We start from the raw sequence: 11687 nt of genomic DNA on the forward strand, positions 1-11687 counted from the left end.
ATTGAGAAAACTTGTCAAGTGGGCCTTCAGCTGCGAAATATATTACATCCTGGTTTCAGCCGTCAATTCCGTAGTGCATTGCAGTGTTTGTTGTAACAGACTGCAAGCATTGCGGAACTGACGGCTAGATCAGGGTTTCCGACGTGCGAAGACTGGATGAGTTATTATCCCATACACTGAAAGAATTTTCGTATGTTTGTGCTAAAATTTATGTTATAGAGCTTCAATCTGCACACATACTCAGTCATAGATATAGAGCTGTTMGGAAGCAGCAGTAGGATAAGATTTAACCCACACGTGTTCCAACGTGGTCATTTAGACCGCGWAGCAGCCGTTTGCGGTTTCAACAAATCAYACTTTAATAGGTTAATAGGATTGCATTAAAATAACTTCACAATTATTAATGAGGCAGGCAACAAGCTGTTGAGCAGGCAATTGCCGGAAATATTTTCTAAGTAACTTTTACATAGGCACGATATAAAGTGACTGAACTAAGAACATAAAAGGATTGGAACTAAAATACATTGTATTTCCTGAATAAAAAAGTATTAAAATATTGAAGGTTTATGTAAACGGATTAAAAATAATTTTTGCTGGCGCTTTTGCATTGTACTCGTGGTCGGAATTGATAGTTGAGCCTGTACAGATTGATACTGAAATGGAAAATTATCTGCTGAAAGTGTGCGAGAAACATTAAAATTACAGTCGTTATGTGTTGGTGTTTGTTTCTGTCTGATTCAAAACCGCTTGATTGGTTGCTTACGAGTATTGTTTCCAACGTAGTTTTAACAATCAAATGTTCATGTCCGGCCAGCTTCGTTTTTTACAACTTCGCTTTCTCAGAATATTTAAATAGCTTGTATCTCAACAGCACACTTTGCATTACGTGCATCTATTATGTCAAAAGTTTGAACTATTTAAGATGCAATTTTGAGATATCACCTGTTATAGTGTCTGTTACAGGAGAACTTATAAACTTCTACTTTCACGCTAGTCGTTTTAGGAATTGCTTTTCATAAGAATAAACCCTAAAACCGAAACTATGACTGACCATTTTATTTTCTGCACCGAACCTAGAAAACGCGGATTAACTGCATATATTTTACAATGAAGATTTGTTACTATATATATATATTTAGTTGCAGCTGTAAAAAGTTAGAAGTAATTATAAATTATTACCAACATAACAATTAAGCAATGTTCCTCTGTCCTACTAAGATGTAGAAAAGTTGAATTATTAACGTTCGTCTCGGGAGGTGCAATAATTTCAATGTGGCTGCCATCAATAGCTCCCGAAACGCCTCGTAATCCATACTTGTTGGAGAATTTCAATTAAAAATGTATTCAAAAAGTAAAAACCATAGTTTTGTGAACCGACAACTCACCCTTGCTTGAGACGATTAATATATCCCTGTTTCTGGCAGGAAATGTTACACAAAACGGAAGCAGATATTCTGCAATCGCCAAACAAATTCCTTGTAATGTCCTTCAAGCTGAATTTTGGCTTGCTGATAGCTAAGAATCAATGAAAACAGTGTATTGAAACGAACCAAAAAGTTAAGTTTAATTCAAAACTAAAATGTAAGGTCAAGTAACTTTTTCTAAATTTTACAAAGCTGTTTCTAAATTTTACAAAGATTTACTTATTTACAAACTATTAAAATATGTGCGCAATTAATCATTTTTTTCACTACATACTCAATTACGCTTGCTTTTAAAGAAAACAAATTGTTTTTAAAAATTTCACAGGCAGATCTTATATACAGCAGAGACATTTATTCTGTAAACTTACAAAACGTTTCAATTGTCTTACAGATTCTTACAGACGCGGCCAGAATTGCACCATTAATAGTGTGGCCAACGAATCTGATGCATTTTTGATCATAACATACATTTTAAAATTTGAGGGTCACAATTGAAAAACTAACCACAATTTAAACAGTGAAATGCATAGAAACTTTTTTCAAATCCTAATTTTTCGTACATTTCATAACATTTTTTCTATTAAATGTCAATTACATTGTTTAGTTGTACTACTCGCCTATGTTGAAGATGATCTAGAGCCAGTAATAGGCGCTATAGAGTAAAGCTTAATTGCATTATTTTAAAGATTTTTCCCGAACGCGTCAATAGCCAGATATTACTTCAATCGTCAGGTATATTTAATTGAGGAGCAATCAGTGAAATATAATAAAACATTATCCTTTTAAAGCTCTGAAAGAGTTGTAATTTTATTATAAATAGAGATATTAATCCAGAAGCGAGGTAATTCTAAAGTTTTCTTTCAGTACTATCTATTTCAGCTTAATTCCTTAAAATAATACCCATATTATTAAATACTTACTTTATTTTCTGATATGTTTATTAAATTTTGCTACTCACGTTCTAGGATATTCAACGCCAAATCGCAATTAAAACAAGAGTCATATTATGTAATTTTTTATATAATGATTCGTTACTTCATCTTAAAATTTAATATTTTGTTCATGAATAATTGTGTTATCGATTAAGTAATTGAAATTAATATAATTCGTAAAAATAAAAGTTGCTGTTTTATAATATATATAAAATATTAATAAAATTAATTTTATTAACAAGAAACAAAAATAAAAGTATTATATACATGCAGTGAGTCCCAGATACACATACAGTTTAAATTCATGTAAAATTCAGAAGACTGTTTTACGAAATAAGCTCGTATCATCGGTTTTTCTCCCTAAATATTATTTTTTTTAACTAAATTTGCTTATAAGTGGTGGTCTAAAAATATATTGCCACTATCAACTTATTCTCTCCAAACGGCTACGGTACGTGCTTTTATTTCAATTTTGAAATCTTCATTGAATTCGAATCTAATTCAGCTAACATTTGCTATATTTAAACTTAACAGTTAGGTACCGATAAATTTGCGAATGTAAACCTGAAAACGATCGATTTATCTCAAGAAACAGAACGACAATCTTATTAAATGTTCAAAATGTGTGATATTTATGGCTGGATAATATCCAAGGCGCTCAATAAACTATTCTTGGACTTTGCAATTTTTGTTAATAATTTTCTTTACCTCGTAAACAACATAGTAGCTGAAGCATTCCGGGGAATTTAAAATAACAAAATAGGACCTTCTATAAAAAATTAAGTTGATGGTCGTAAGTTAATTTCGGACCACCCTGTATAAATAATATTGGTATCAAATTGAACTGCTTAATTTTAAACTAATTTAGGCATTTCGTCTGGGACTCACTGTATAATGGAAACCATTTAGTTCCTGAGTTTATTTGCAATAATGGTATCAAAAAGGTTTCCAGTTACCTACCAATGTAAATATGTGAAGTGATCGTTTAATCACTGATTGTATACTTCATAATTAAGTGAATTTTTAGACTAGCATGAAACAAAATGTATTTTATCCTGAGCCTGAGCCCCACTAACGGGGTTCAAGTCTAATAAATCTGGCGAAAATTTCCTCGGCAAATACCAGAAGAAAACTTAGACATTTTGGTCTAATCAATTATGAAGGTTGAACTGTTGAAGCGTGCGATGTGCTCTGATTACCCCTTAAAATAGGAAGTTATAACTTTGGTCTTGCATTATTCAACAACTAAGTTAAGAAACATTAAATATATACTACTTTTTATATGGTTAGATATCGTCAGATAGTAACCAGCCAAGCGTAAGTATTAAATGAATTTTGAAGTAAAAACCTAATAAGAAAAAACATTTTGAGCCATAATAAATTCAAGTTAAATAATTTTGTTGCTGTCGGTATAAACCGACAATGCATTGCAAAAGTATTTCATAAAGTCATCTTTCTTCCATGCTGTGAAAATAAAAGTTGCTTTAACATATATTTTTTGTTGTTCTTACAAAATAAAATGATGTCCTCTATGTAAAGAAAAAGTATGCTTCCTATAGTTAAGTTCCGTTAGGGATATGTTCACAATATGAAGTGTTCCGTAACGAGATGCAAAGTGTGAAAATGAACCTTTTCAAACAATCTTAAACTTCATCTTGCTCGTGTGAATTGCTTTCCTGTTTGAGCATTTGCCTAATGAACGCGATTTTATGCTCAAAAAGGGACGGTGAAAAATACTAATTTGCGAAAATAGCTCTACATTCGTGGGCGAGTTTTACTGGTTAAAATGAGTCAGGTGTTTACTTCACTTTGCTTATTTGTTCTTTATTCCCAATACAAACTAAATACCGTCATATTTGGCCAATTTTTCTCCTTCAGGGTCGAAAGTCGTATCTAATTATATGTCCATTGTGTGGATTTTGTGGATTTCCTAGATACTTGTGCTTCGTCTTGGTTTTTGTACGGAATAAGTTTGAAAGCTCAAAGAACAATACGTTGCCGATACGTTAATCTTCGTGATCTTGTTTAGTTTAGTTTAGTTATGAGTCAAGAGTTTGAAGTAAAACTAGCAAAAAACAAGTATAGTCGCCCTTGTCGTGTCCGTTCAGTCATTCTTCGCTGAAATATAAAGTTAAATTTTGCATTTTGTGTTTTTTTGTTTCCCTGGGTAAATCCGCTGGGATAGAAAGTTAGTTTCAATTTTAGCAAGTTTTTTTACTTGAAGTTTATGATCAGACATTCGTTTTCAATAATACGAGTGAATTTCCGGAGGCTGTAATTTGTCCAACAATACAAAATTGAATTTTCAATGCAATATATTTCGGACTGCTTTTTGATTCCTATGTCATCTTTTTGAAGAATTACAAAATATTTTTTCGGTACTATTATACAAATTCATATTACCAAAATTAGATTATGTAATTACATTCATAAAAAGTACGCTTTTAGAAGAATACTTTGGAAACATTAAACAGTCTTTTACACTATTTCGTGGGAATAGAAACTATATTAAAACATATTTTTCAATAGGCATTTTCAGAATAAGGGTGTAAACTGAACTCACTTCTGTTCAAACATATTTTATTAGTTAGGTAATAGCAGACAGCAATTTAAAACTACTAATTTTTAAGTACCTATATTTACCTCAACACCTTAGATCGCTGTGAACCCTATTTAACCTTGCATTGTTTTTTGCAGTGTTTTCGTATAAATTTAGCTACGACCAATCATTTGGTATTCCACGTAGCTCAGATTTATTTCGGCAATAGCTTCCTTCTTAATTGTCCGGAAAATTATTTAAGGAAGCTTTGCGAAGAATGACCAAGCATCACGTACGAATTGTTTGATCTTTAGGGGTAAATTTGAAGTAGGAATAGCTTACACCTTTTGCGTAGAAATGTGCATTTTTAATCTGAATTATATTTTTAAACATATGTTTATTAATTTTTTCACCACGATTCCCTCGATATTTTGATGTGCGAATTAAGTAATTGTGTATGTTGGTTTTTACAGCAGGTTGTAACGGTTCGGTAAGATTCGGCTCAAGAAGAACCATTGTGACACACTATACAGGGTCATTCAAAATTGGCGTCATTCCTTTTAAGGGGTAATAGGGACTCACTTATAGAGTACGAGAAAAATATTGATTTTTTTTTAGATAATTTCTAGATGATATTAACAGTTGAAAATCGAACATCAACTTTGTTATTAAGCATTATTTTGAAATTGTTCCATGTTTAATTGGTAGCATATTGGAATACTAAAGCATTAAAAAACAAAAATTACGATCTTTGCTTCAAATTTCCGAAAATTTTTGCCATTAAAAAAATTGTCTGCTACAATTTTTTGATGAAACGTGAAAGCGCCGATGATGTTTTTTGTCATTAAAAGATAGTTACAGAAAGATATCCTTTGTCAATAATATCAATAATTTGTCAAACTGTGGCTATATTTAAAGCTCATTTTACGAATTTGCGGATATGCGTTTAGTTCTCGGGAAATGCCACAGTAAGATAGCAGAAGCTGTAAAACCACGCCAACAAAGGGCGAGGAGAGCGGTTCCAGGAAGATAGTGGACGACAATTGATATTCGGGTTCCAGACACAGAGGAACAAGTATTGGACATAATTACAGCAGAGCCTTTTAGGGGTACTCAGAGCACATGAACTGACACTTTCCCAAGCACCAAATAAATATCGAGAAAGATTCTACCACGTATGTAAGATACACATAGCACAAGAACACATTAAACCAATGGATTACTCAACATTGGTGCAAATTGAGCAGGAGTTTATTAACTGAATACGGGAAGCTGCTCGATAAGAGTGGATAATAAGGAGATTATACAGGCACTAACTTGTTTCGCGTTAATGACTCAAATGTATGTTTATTTGTAATCTTGTAGACGAGAAACGTCCGGATTCCCCGTTTTGTTCTTTATTGCGGCTAAATTTGTTCACGCAGAATTTCCTTAATCTGCACCATCTGAAAGAACTTCGTTCTTATTAGAAGTTTGAAAACTTTTTTCATCATAAAACTTTTCATTAAGGTCAACCTGCGATATAGGACCGAAACGTTCTTGTCAACAGTGATGTTGTGAAGCGAGGTTAGGAAGCAAAGTTGACCAGTTCTGAGTCAAGTCGTGTTTTTTGGAAAAAACGTATGTATTATCGATTGATTTGCAAGAGAGACTTACAAGACATGTGTACTTACGCACAGAAGCCAAACGCTATTCACGTTAACGTTCTTATCAGGTTCTTTGTAAATTTGTACGAGCACCAAGCAAATCATGTACCAAAGAGAAGACAAAACAATCTTATTTTTCAGTCAAGGGTATATTTTCAAACGCATATATTTCCTACACATACACACTATATAGACAAGTTTATTAAATTTATATTAAAACTGTGGGAACGTAATTGTGAAAGTAAATCGGATCCTCTGAATACTTCTCAACTGATTAGAGTGATGCATTAACTCAACCATAAATAAGATAATCAAAATCACATCAAAATAAGAAAATTACTTTCTTGGAAAATATTTGTTTATTTGCCTTTGTGTTATAATTAGTCAAACCTTATTGAACGTTATGTGTATTAAAGCACGTGCGCTGACATTGCTAAAATCTATCAATTTTAAACGTTAATATAACATACAAAAATTTTCATATCTATTATAACATCAAAATTTTGCATTCTAAAAATATAATTATGAGGTAGTCAGGGATTCGTTTTCTTATAATACATATATTTCTGGAGTTACGCTGTTTTAAAGCGTATCGTGGTTTCATGTAAAAACAATATGTTTCTTACACTTAAGGACTTCCAATAGTATAAGCAACGTATTAGCAAAAAGTTTTATTTATCTCGTAAATACTTTGAGTACATTTCCATTTGTCTCGCTTGTACAGGAAACTGGCCACACATTTACTAACGCCGGACTCTACTAAACTTTGTGCTTAATGTAGTATTTCCGCACACCAACTCTGCTTTGAATCTGCCGCAGTTCGGCCAACTTGAAGATAATGCCCAGATTTATTTTTACAACGCATTATGTTATGGCATAGCGTGACCAAAGACTATTTTGGCGCGGTTAAGAAAAACAAACATTTCCTTATTATTGACACCGCTTTTAAGATTAATTACACTCTCTAAGAAGATTCCATTTTGTGAATAATTGCGTAAATGTACAGTTTCCCGCGCATTACATTTCATATTACTAAATCGTTTATGCTATTATTTCCAGATTAAATTCACTCATAGAATTCTGAATAGTCAAGTACTGTTCTTCGAGCGATTTGCATTCTAGTTCCAGTTATGTTACGTCAACGGACGAGAAATAGCCCGCTTATGCCTTGTATGTCCCTGCATGCAATAGATACGAAACTGTTGAAGATTTATAATAAATAATCTCAATATAAGGTATAAACATTATAAATATGTCCCTTTAATGTTAATTTGGACATTTTGACTTTTAGTTTGTACACTTGTTGCTTCAAAATCCAAACTAAAGACACCTAGATAGTAAATCCACAGATGGGTGTCAGTCAATATCAAGTCTGTAGTCTCAAGTGTCGCCTATTTAGTGATTGGCACTCACCGAAACTTCTATGTCTATATTTAACTTCAAGTTAGTAGGACGTTCACTGGAAAGTTTCAAAATAAGTTTCCTGTAGTTGAGAGTACGAAAACTTGAACTGAAACAGGTAGCCACGTAATTGTGTGCACCTCTCATCTAATAAGATAGTTGTGCGAAGTTTAATTGAAACCGTTATCCCGGGTGGTCCATTTACTTGAACATCTTGGCTTGACTGAAAATGAAAAGATGTCCAAACAGGAAATAAAGATAGTTTATAGATTGACTTCCATACATGTTCCAAGAGATTGAACCAACCATGGCAACAAATTCGTTGTGGGCAAATTTTTTAGACAATCAATGCACGTGTTTTTTGAGCTTTTGAAGTCGGTTTACGAAACTGTGACCACAATTCGCTTTATGGCTCATAGGTAAAATAGGATACAAATTAACACGGTCATATTGAATATCTAAATGCTTCAACAGCAGATCAGTTACATAAAACTTTGTACTTCATATGTACAGGGTTATTGATTGAACTTTGGCCACCCCGTTTTAGCATCTAATTTGAAATTTAGAGAAAAGTGTTACATTCAAAAGTTGTAGATTTTAACGTCTAGCTTATTCTAAGATAACATCAATTGGTACAGGGTGTCTCAAATTCAAGTAGCATACCAAACTTACGGTTTTTAAATGGAATGCCGTACTTTTTTTGACATATTCGAACTATTCGCACAATTCTAGGCCTATTCGATATGAATGTTATATAATGATTTTCAACTGTTTTTGAGTCAATAACCAATATTGATTGAACTTTGGCTACTCCGCTTTTGCATCTAATTTGAAAGTTAGAGAAAAAATGTTAAATACAGAAGTTGTAGATATTAACGTCTCGTTTATTTTAAGATAATACAAATTGATACAGAGTGTCTCAAATTGAAATGGCAAATCAAACTTACTTTTTTTAGTTACATATGCAATTTTATATAATTGGTATTATCTCAAAATAAACTAGCCTTTAATATGTGCAACTTTTATATTTAACATTTCTCTGTAGATTTCAAATTAGATACAAAAATGGGGTGGCCAAAGTTCAATAAATAACCCTGTACTTCATAGTGTGCGAATCTAAATGCTTCGGACGCACAACTATTTCCAAACTTGTTTAAAATTGTGGAAATTAGCTGTGGGAAAAAAGCGGTTGTATAAAACTCCAACGAGAAGGTAGATCGACAACTATGCTTCCTAACTGGTGTGTTTGTCAAGCAGGTCACACAGCATTGGTGACGATTTTTTTAGGTGTTCTAGATTTAATGGTAGAAGATTAATTCAGTTTGACTACACCGGATCATGCACTAGTAGAGGTGGAATAAACGGTTATTTTTCTGTAACAAGGTTACAACGTTCCAGTTTCACGTGGGTAATAGGTCTCAAAATGCGGTTCCAAAAGGAACATGTTACTTTTAAAATTTTTCATTAAACATGCTCAATGATGATGATGATGGTAGAAATAGTAATAACAAATAATAATTTAGTTTAATAACAGAATAATTCTTAGCCGAAGCTCTTAGATAAAATAAAATGTTCTAAAATCAAAAACAAAACATGGGTGGAAGTACCTGCTTAAAGAACAAAACAACTGATAATAAACTAGATAAAATATATAAATAAAAATTGATTAAATAAAAAATACCCTTTATTTGCAAAAATGTTTAAAAATCTAGTTTTCATTTAAAAATGAATTAACCTTTAAAAATAATTTTTTTTGCAGATGCTTTTTACTGAGTTTGAAGTATTGCCGAGTCAATTGTGGTACCATTTTAGAGCGGGGTCTTCTTGAGATTTTTTTTAATTTGAGGTCTCATTTTTGAGATATAGTGTTTGTTGTTTTTCTTTAAAACGCTTTAACATAGAACCTTCAATTTTAATATACATTATAATCTAATTAAGTGCCATTCTATGGTAGTGTTTTGTAGTTCAGTTTACTTTTATATAGGGTAGAAATGTGGAACCCTTACTTTTGTTTTGTTCAGAACTTTTTTGTGTGCACCTAAACTTTTATCAACATAATTTTTTAATTACTACAAGTTATTTATCAACTTTTTTTTACCTCTTATTGGTTTTTCCTAAGACCAATAGTTTGCCCGCAAAAAAATTAAATCGTTTCGGCTGGATCAAAATGTTCCAAGCCGTTGGATTGGGAGAGTTCAAGAAGTTCCAATAAACTCGCCTCCTAAATTTCCCGATCTAAACGCCCTTGATATTTACTTCTGGGGCCATTTAAAAATACGGTATATTCAACAGAAATGAATACAATCGAAGAACTTCAGGAAAGAATATTCAATATTTCTAACAAAATAAGAACTTCAGTGCAAACTTTACGGTCTGTAAATTTGAATTTCATTAAAATACTGTGATTATGCCAAGAATCTCAAAGTTACCAAATTTAGCTGTTACAAAGCTAAGTTAACAATAAAATGGTTATTTAAATTTAATTAATTAAGTTAAAAATTAATTTTGTTTGTTTACATCGTTGCGCATGTTGTCACTATGTTATTATTTAAGTAAAATTTGTTCAAACTTATTTTAATCTTACTTAGATGTAATCTTACTTAATGATTACTTAGATGTAATCTGAACCAAAACACACAATTTAGCAAAATAATTTAGGTTGTTAGTAATCAACTAATAATGTGTACCAAAATTATTATGTGAAAACGTGATTTTAAAAAATTAACTTAATTACTTACACATTTTGAGAGCGGCAAAGAAAACGATTTTATTTTTTTGCGGACAAACTAGTGGTCTTCGGAAAAAACAATAAGAGATAGAAAAGTTGGTAAATAACTTGTAGTAATTGACAAAAATGTGTCGAGAAAAGTTTAGGTGCACACTAAAAAGTTCTGAACAAAACAAAAGTAGGGGTTCCACATTTCTACCCTGTATAAAAGCAGATTGAGCCACGAAACACTACCGTAAAATGGCATTCAATTAGCTCATAATGTATACCAAAATTGAAGTTTCTATGTTTAACCGTTTTAAAGGCAAACAATAAAAACTAATATCTTCCGCCATTTTGGAAATCAAATATCTCAACAACGAAACCTCAAATTAAAAAAATACAAACACCCTGTATAACTAACTTTTATTTAATCTTGTGACTGAATTTATATCTAAAAATGGCAAGCTTGCTTAAATGTAGGTGCACATTCTGCTTACAACGTTTATTATTTTACATTTCAACTGTGATGGAATTTATGTCTTAGACTCTAAATTTGGTCATAGCTCATATGCAGGTGTACATTCTGCGTAGTTTGCTGATTATAGGCATATACATCTCGAGCTAAGTTTATTAATGAGAGAAATCCCGTTTTTAAGACCTATTACAGAACGTCAGAAAACTAAATACTTATGGACTAAAAATGCTGAATTAATATCGGATCCATATCTGAACGCTTATGGATTCTGGAGAACTGAACAGTAATTCTTATAATCGAAAAGTGATAAACACAATAATCAAGGCAACACGCTACTATACATATTTTGCTCCGCCGTTACGGCTTTATGAGATGATTCTAAAAACAACCTTTTAATCGGAAAACGGCTGCAGCTGGTTCGAAGTGCGCTCAACTGTTTCGGTTTTATGAGACGGTTCCAAAAACAACCGGTTAAATCTGCTAGCTGTAACTACGGTTTCAGGTTACACGTTTGTAACAATGTTATTTTAGCGGTTGTGTTAAATACCAACCATCCCTAA

This window comes from Dendroctonus ponderosae, unplaced genomic scaffold, assembly GCF_020466585.1.
Source record: "Dendroctonus ponderosae isolate FM_Combo_2020 unplaced genomic scaffold, Dpon_F_20191213v2 Dpon_F_20191213_3, whole genome shotgun sequence".
In the NCBI taxonomy this organism is placed as follows: domain Eukaryota; kingdom Metazoa; phylum Arthropoda; class Insecta; order Coleoptera; family Curculionidae; genus Dendroctonus; species Dendroctonus ponderosae.